Source organism: Ranitomeya imitator, chromosome 5, assembly GCF_032444005.1.
Source record: "Ranitomeya imitator isolate aRanImi1 chromosome 5, aRanImi1.pri, whole genome shotgun sequence".
Lineage (NCBI taxonomy): Eukaryota > Metazoa > Chordata > Amphibia > Anura > Dendrobatidae > Ranitomeya > Ranitomeya imitator.
Window position 1 is genome coordinate 577,505,353 of NC_091286.1, and position 8,026 is coordinate 577,513,378.

Consider the following 8,026-nt stretch of genomic DNA (forward strand, 5'->3'; position numbering starts at 1 on the left):
ACTTTAAACGCGCTTGAACATGCTTTTTCGTTTACCATTAGGTCTTGCATGGTGAGCATGCATAAAGGCTATGGAGATTAAGAACATTACTTATTATTTTCTTTGAAACAATTGTACCTGATGATTCCATGTCTTTCTCTAGCTCGCCACAGGTGGTCCTTAGCTCTTGGACAATTTTTTTTTTGGCCAGTTTATGGTGAAATTATGTTCTTTCCATTTTCGGATTATGGTACCAACAGTGCACATTAGAACCTTCAGTAGTTTAGAAATTGTTTTGTAATCAATGCCATTAGTATATTTTGCAGCAGTAAGGTTGCAAATGTCTTGAGACAGCTCGCTGGTTTTGCTCATCATGAGATGTTTCTTGTGTGGCACCTTGGTAATGACACACCTTTCTATAGGCTATCAGTTGAACCAGCTGATAATATTTTCTACTAAGTAGATTATTTTCTAATTTCCCATAGTTTTTAGCTGGTGTCATGACTTTCCATGGCTTTTTGCACCTCTCCTTATTCATGTGTTCAATACTTTTTCCCTGTGTCATTTCTCATTATTTCTAGTGAGGAGCAAACGTGCTTGGATAAGTTGTTATCCAAGCAAGCTGGGTGCTAACCGAGTGTCTTCGGCGTGTTCGAAAAATATGTTTGAGTCCCAGTGCCTGCAGCCGCAACACATTCTGATCAAACGCTGATGAAAGTCTGATAAAAATAAATTGTATGTTTTTCTTGTATGTGAGAAAAACTGACATCTCACTGAAATCTTACAGAAATTACAATTAAATCACAGAAATATTCCAATATGTTTACATAAAATTAAAAGAAAACATTAGCCATTAATTTGAATCATCACGATATCACATTGTGTAGAGGCACGTTTGAAACGTACCAGATATCTCATACATGCTTGTTCTTACCTGTATATGAAAACACAATCTAACATAAAAGATAATTTCTCACTAAAATTAAATATATGACTCGATACACCATAACTGCAAGCGTAAATCCTATATCACAGCATACTACTTTACTATGCACTGATAGGCATTCTATGCTGCTATATTCTGAGAGGCCTTGTATTTTTTCCCTATATAATTTGTTACATATATTTTTACATGAATTATGCATGAACTTCCAAACAAATTTGTGGACACATATAGATACAAATTGGACCATATGAGTAATTTATGTGAAATATTACAGCTTGATGCACCATATATGACTAATATAGTAATATACACACACAAAGGCATGTGTTGTCTGTGTTTCTTATCTTAGTGTCACGGGATCACCGCAATAGAGCAGAGCCAGAAGACTGTGGTGTCTGATTTCTCCTACTCCTGCGCTGATTAGAAGCAGTTCATCTACATATTAAACAATGGAGGTTTCTGCTAGCAGTGCAGGGTTTAATATGTTTAGTTGAGATCTCCTGGAGCTTTTCTGCTTTGATGCTCTCAGCTGTTCAGTGTTGGCCATTCCCCTCTGCTATATATACTCACCTCTGATAAGCAGGCATTGTCAGAGTTAGTTTGATACTGCTGGGTTCTGGGTTTGGAGGTGTTGGTTGTATGAGGAGGTGTTTGGAGTGTTGTTCAGGATACTGTTGCTTGGTGATCTGTCTGTGTGCATATCCTCATCATCTCCTATTTGGTTTTCCACTCCTTTACTTCCTAGTGTTCCACTGTGTTGTTTGTGAAGGCATATTTGTATAATTGGCATTTTCATTTATCCCTATACGTCTTCCCTTGTTAGTCAGGTTTGTGTATTCATATGCACAACAACTGCCCACTTCCCTGGGTGAGAAGGGGACAGATAAGGGCTGATTCAGGAGCTCAGTAAGGTAGGTGGTCCCTGCATCTTCACTATCAGAAGTAATATTGGGTGCTGGGATAGCTAGGATGCCCCTAGCTTTAGTGATAGGGAATGAGCCTTTAACCCCGGAATATTTTGCAACTGTATTTTGACACGTACTGTAAGGCTATGTTCACACGCAGGAAACCCACTCACGTTTTTTTCACCTTTTTTTGCGTGGTTTTTGAGCGTTTTTTTGTTTTGGCTCATTTTTCCGGAGGTTCCCAATTCAATAATATAGCGGCAAATCCGCAAAAAAATCGGCAACATTAATTAACATGCTGCTTTTTTCCACGATGCGTTTTTTTCGCGAAAAAAAAATGCAACATGGGCCCAAAAATATGCGGAATGCATTAAAATTGATGGGATGCTTAATGTAAGCGTTTTTAAGTGTTTTTGCAGCGGAAACCCACCGAAAAAATGCGAAAAATCAGGAACGTGTGCACATAGCCTAAATGTCAAAAAAGTACTTGGTGCCTCGCACAATGATTCTGACAATATGCCACATGAAACGTAGTCACAGCCTGATCTCCATTTACTTTTTTAAGCTCATTGCAGTTGGGGTTAATAAAGACTTTATAACCTCAGGTTTAACAATAATGCATTTACGAAATGAAAGAAATATCTGTAAAAAGAACGGTTAATAAGGTAATAAGAACTGTAGAAGAAAAACAACAGGAAGTCAATGTGATCTGTCCCTGTGGATAAAGAAGACAGACTTCTATTATCCAGAGGACTTTATGCATTACTTGAAAGAGTTCCCCCAAAACAAAACCAATTGAAGATATGCAGGAAACGTGCTGGGGATGTTAGATTAGATGTGCAGATCTGCTCTCAATTGTCCTCTACGTGATATTACTGATAAGATGATTATACATGGTGGAAAACGTTGATTTCAGTCTTAGTCATAGTAGGAAATAACACAAAAGCTGGATAGAAACAGGCACAGTGTACCTGCTAATTGGTTTCATTAAAGAGAATTTGTCAGCGGTTTGGACTTGACACAACTGCTGGCAGTGCGAGATAGGAGACCCGAGAGCTGCTTAAACACCCCTTACAGGATTTAGCATTAATGAGAAAATAAGGTTTTTTTCTGCTGCACACAATTCTTGCAAGTTCTCCTAAAAAGGTTGCTAACAGTTGCGTAGCTATAGTCCGTTGTGCATCAGAGTAAAATTTGGACCTGTCTCCAATCTTGCATGGTGGTCAGATGTCTGGACTCTATTTCAGCAATAATTAATTATGAATGGTGATATTTTATGCCAATTGCAGACAGGTTTTTTTCTAGAAATACCAAGACTCTTCTGTAAGACGCGAACAATATGTGAAGAAATTCCATTTTCTTTGTGTCTAAGAATACCCATGACAGTAAATGTAGGCCTTAGTGAAGGAGACAGTGATAAATATTTTATCCGTTTTGGAAGAGCTCATATTATTATTTGTCACTCACACAAGGCACCTTGCTGGCTTCAGCTGCTCTTCGCTTCTTACTCCTGACAAGTGACAATGTGCATGACGTTTAACTTATCAGGCCGAACTCTTCCATTGTTGCTTACTAAGTCATGCACACAATTTCCACTTGTTAATGCCAAAATCTTCTACTGCATGCTCTGAGTTATGAGTTAACAGTTGATGTTTTGATTCCTAGTACTTTAAGTGGCCTGTGTAATTTCACACTACTTGATCTCATTTGCTAGATAATATGATAAATAGACAAATCACTTTATATAAAAGTAGTGTTGCTGGGTTTTTATCTCACTGCTCCTGCCCTCTTGTATGGTAAATCAGTATGGCAGAGAGGTGGGCTTTCAGTTGAGAGTAGGCAACCAATCGGACAATGGCAGGAGCAATGCATAGTGGGAAATGAAAGAAAACTCCAATACCTAACGTGCTGTCAGAAAGCTGATAAAGAGCAATTGGCCACTGAAAAACAGTGAATGACTAGTTAGAGATAATAAGAATTGGGAATGTTACAATGATATGCAAGGGGAATAACGGCAGCAAAACCATGTCACAATTCTAACACGCTGTGAGTGATAGCTTGGCCGCTCAATAGGAAAGGGGCATGCTGAGCTGTCAATATTATGAGTGACAGCCCAATTACCCAACCTGTGGCAGGGGCATGGTGGTTTGTTGGTATTCTGATTGACAGCTCAGCTGTTTAATCTCACCAGGCCTGCAGGGTCTTCCAGCCGTCACCCATTCTGGATGAATACCTAGCTATTTAGCTGGTTGGATATTATCAGCCCTTGCCAGTTGTAGCTTTAAGCTGAGTGGTGTGTTTGCTCTGTGGGCTGTATTCTGATATTCTGATCTTTATTGTTGGGCCTTGGATTTGCCTTTTTGCAACCCATTTGTATCACCCCTTTTTGTCTTGACACACACTGACCTTGGTTTACTGACCCTGGACTTTGCCTTTGACTTATTTGTTTGTATTATACCTTTGTCTATGACGTACCCTCTTGGCATTTGACCTCAAACTCCTTGACTTCCCTGCCTCACGACTTGCCCATTAGATGTGCCTCAGCATCACAGAACCAATACACCTTAAAGAAGCCCTCCCATCAAAGTTTTTATCCTTTTAATATATGGCAATCATCGTATTATATGGCACCATGTATTTACCATTGTTCATTTTACCCTTCTACACAGTAAATTCTCCCAGTTTCCATTAGGTCTGTGACGTCACGTGAGTAAAAACAGACTAGCTGAAACCTTCAAAGCATTCTTTTCTTCAAGTCTTTAAAAATGCTGGTTCTAAAACAAAAGTGCATGCCATCTCTTTGAAACGGCTCCTGATGCAATCCATTCTAAGCTAAACCCTGTCAAATGAATTGGCTACAAAAAATGCTTCAGGAAGAAATTCTCCAAAACTACCCCCCAAAAAATAGTTTTTGGACACCTCCGTGTACACATGACCTTCTAGGAGGGATGGCTGAGGGAAGGCAGTACTAGGGCTACACAGATAATCCAACCTCTTTCAGAATGGTCTCGACATGTCGAACAGTAATGAAGAAGCTTAGTGCTTACCTGAGTGCCACTGCTATTTTGCGCAATTGATGAGTGACAATATTGAGGTATTAGCTTCTGGAGTGCAGTAAAAACCTCTAAGTGGACACTATGACATGTCTGGAGTTTAGAGACCTTTTAAGATAACCACCACTTCGGTCTCCAAATAGGTTGTTGCCTATATTTTCCAAACGTTTGTAGAGCAAATCTGCCTAGTCACAGATACTGTACATCTCACTACTTCCCTTACATTTCTTTGCAATTTCACAGCCTTCCACCAAACAAATCTGACAGTATTGGGGGTCGGATCACAAGCTTGTGAGCAGTTTAGTGCTTAGCAAAGAATCCTTTCAGGGTCTAAAATCTGACAAGGGGCAAAATCTATAATTCTTCCAGTTCTCATCCACGCTCGAAAAATATACGAATTGCCAAAATTCGAAATTCAGTTTGGAAGCCTCAACAGGGCACAGACCAATGTGAGGAACAATAATCTCTGTACAATGCAACAAAATATGTTGGCACTATGTCAAAACTGATATAATGAACCTACACTTCTTATAAATACTATAACGAATACAGTGACATTTCTCCAAAAGGCCACCCTGATCTAGACCAGATTGCTAATGTATCCCCTGTAGAAACCCACTTTTTACTGCTGTTTTAGAATGCTGTCCACTAACTGTACACAGAATATATGCCAGTATTTTCTTCTCAACAAATGAATAACAACTTGTGCAAATTCTCTTACAATTTTTTCAGATGTGAATAACAGAATTCAGCGAATTGATTCAATACAAATGAAATTCGTTTTTAATTTTATGGGATTCAACCCAATACATTTGGACAATTTGGGGCTCAATTCGCAGGAATCCGCTAAAATGTCCACCTCTATTTTACTTATTGCAGAAGCTCGTATCATCCAGAGAAGGTTCATATGAACTCAACGCGACTGGGTGATTTTCCGCATTATGCCTTGCAGCTATCACATCACAGACAATCAGCAGCCATTTTGTGGTGAATTTGTATAATGAGACGTCATTGCTTACAGTTTAGCCATAGAAATAGGCAGTGAAAGCAATAAAACACTGAAGAAACTGTACTGATAGTGTGTGACAGCACTAATTGAAGAACGGTTGCCATCTGCACACTCATTGCAACCATACAAGTCGATGTCACTTGGACATTTCTAAGGCAGTATTTTCGTTAAAGAGTTGTATACAGACCTCTCAGAACACATCTTTTCAGAGTAACTGGAGGTTTTGCTGTACTTTTGATTCACCACAAATCAATTTTCTGTGAATCAAACTTTTTGAAAAAATTCAAGTTTCGAAAGATTTGCTCATCATCTAGTGAATTACAGCTTTTGTGAATATCAGCATTGCCAAATCTTGTATTATTAATGTGCCAGTGTCGTGCTTTCTTCCTACCCATCAGGACTTGCCTTCACCTCTCATATTATAATACTGCATCCAGTATAGTTAGTGTGTAAGTTTGTCTCTTCTTCCGAATGCATTCTACACCCTCACGATTCACACTGACCTCATTCTTAGAAATGAAGATGTTGCTGCTGATTCTCCATGAGCGCTGATTTGTTCCTAGTAGTAATCAGTTATTTTGCCTCGTCAGGAAACATTAACACAATTAGTTACTGATCTGTTCAGTCAGCTTCATTCAGGAAGGAATTAACCTAAGTCGGTCCACAAATGTCTGAAGTTTCACTATAAAGTGAAGCTATCAGCTGTTTTGACCGTAAAAAACAGAGAATGGGAGATCTGCATAATCACATACAGTACCTGTGAGTAGCAAGTAACCGGTAGTGTGACTATCATGGGGTTCGTTCACACGAGACGATGAACAATGTGATCATAATTCACATATAGCAAACGATGTCAGACAGGACGAGAATTGTGAATGAAATAGTTGAATAGTGATTGATATATCGTAACACCAAACATACACAGAAAGATAAAAGTGTAGATATCTTCAACGATCAAATCACGTAAATTATACTAATCATTTTGAATACATGAATCCATAAAATATTGCACAAACATTTCCGTTGATACTGTAAAAGTAATAATCGCATTAATCAAATGTTTTTTAGCTAATTACGAATATGTACTTGTGCCATCTACAAAAAAGTTCTCATTCCATTGCTTAAACTGATACTGAACTATTGTCTTATGCCAAGATCAACCCTGTTTCGGACTTTAATTTCCAATCCTCCTTTTTTTTGTTAAAATTGTTTTATGAAGGATCAATCTCCATTTACATTACTCAGTTATCGAAAACTGAACCAGAATTTTTTACACGATGAAAGAGCATTTTTGTATACATCATTCAGTAGTGTAACCCATTCACATGACATGGTTATGGTTAACAATGGGTTGTTAGTCTTAAAATCTGACAGATATCAGCCAATGTCAATGGGTCTTTACAAGACAAGTGTTCTTGTGGTGGATGCTAACTCTGGATTGCACGCTGGTCTCTGTACCGAGCACTGCCCTTATTCTGCTTGATTGTTTGCTGTAGTGTCTAACGAGGAGCCCACTACAGTGGAAAGCGTAGAGGGGGAGGCGTTGGGCAGCTCTCAGTACAGGGACCAGAATGCACTCCAGCACTAGGAACCCTTCTCCAGTACACTTGCAAGAGTCGTAGGTGCTTGGTTACAAGTGTAATTAGTACTGTCACTTACTTGCAACGTACATTACATTTAGACAAATCTCCAATTCTGCTATCTATCCCTGTAAGAAGGTTCTTAATGCTCCAAAAGTAATTACAGATGTATATGGTTAGACACAATTCACAAAATTACATTTCGGTCTGTATCCCAGACTTTCCACACCAGTATTAAACACATGCCAAAGAGAGCCCCTTTGCAAGAACTACAGTATATATGGGCCCTTTGCAATCCAATAGCTCATTATAATGCACAATTCCACCTGCTTTAAAAGTGGTAATGGGCCCCCCACCTCTTGGGCCCTTATACGGCTGCCAAGGTTGCATCAATTTTTGTCCCTGTTCTGTAGACAAACCCAAAAGGCAGTCCTTATGGTTTGTAGCAGATACTCAGGCTTGTAGTTTTTAGTTTGTCGCACCTGTATCTGCTATGAACAATAGGACCTAGAACCGCTAGGACTCTGACATTGCAGGACTGCCTTTGGGGCTTG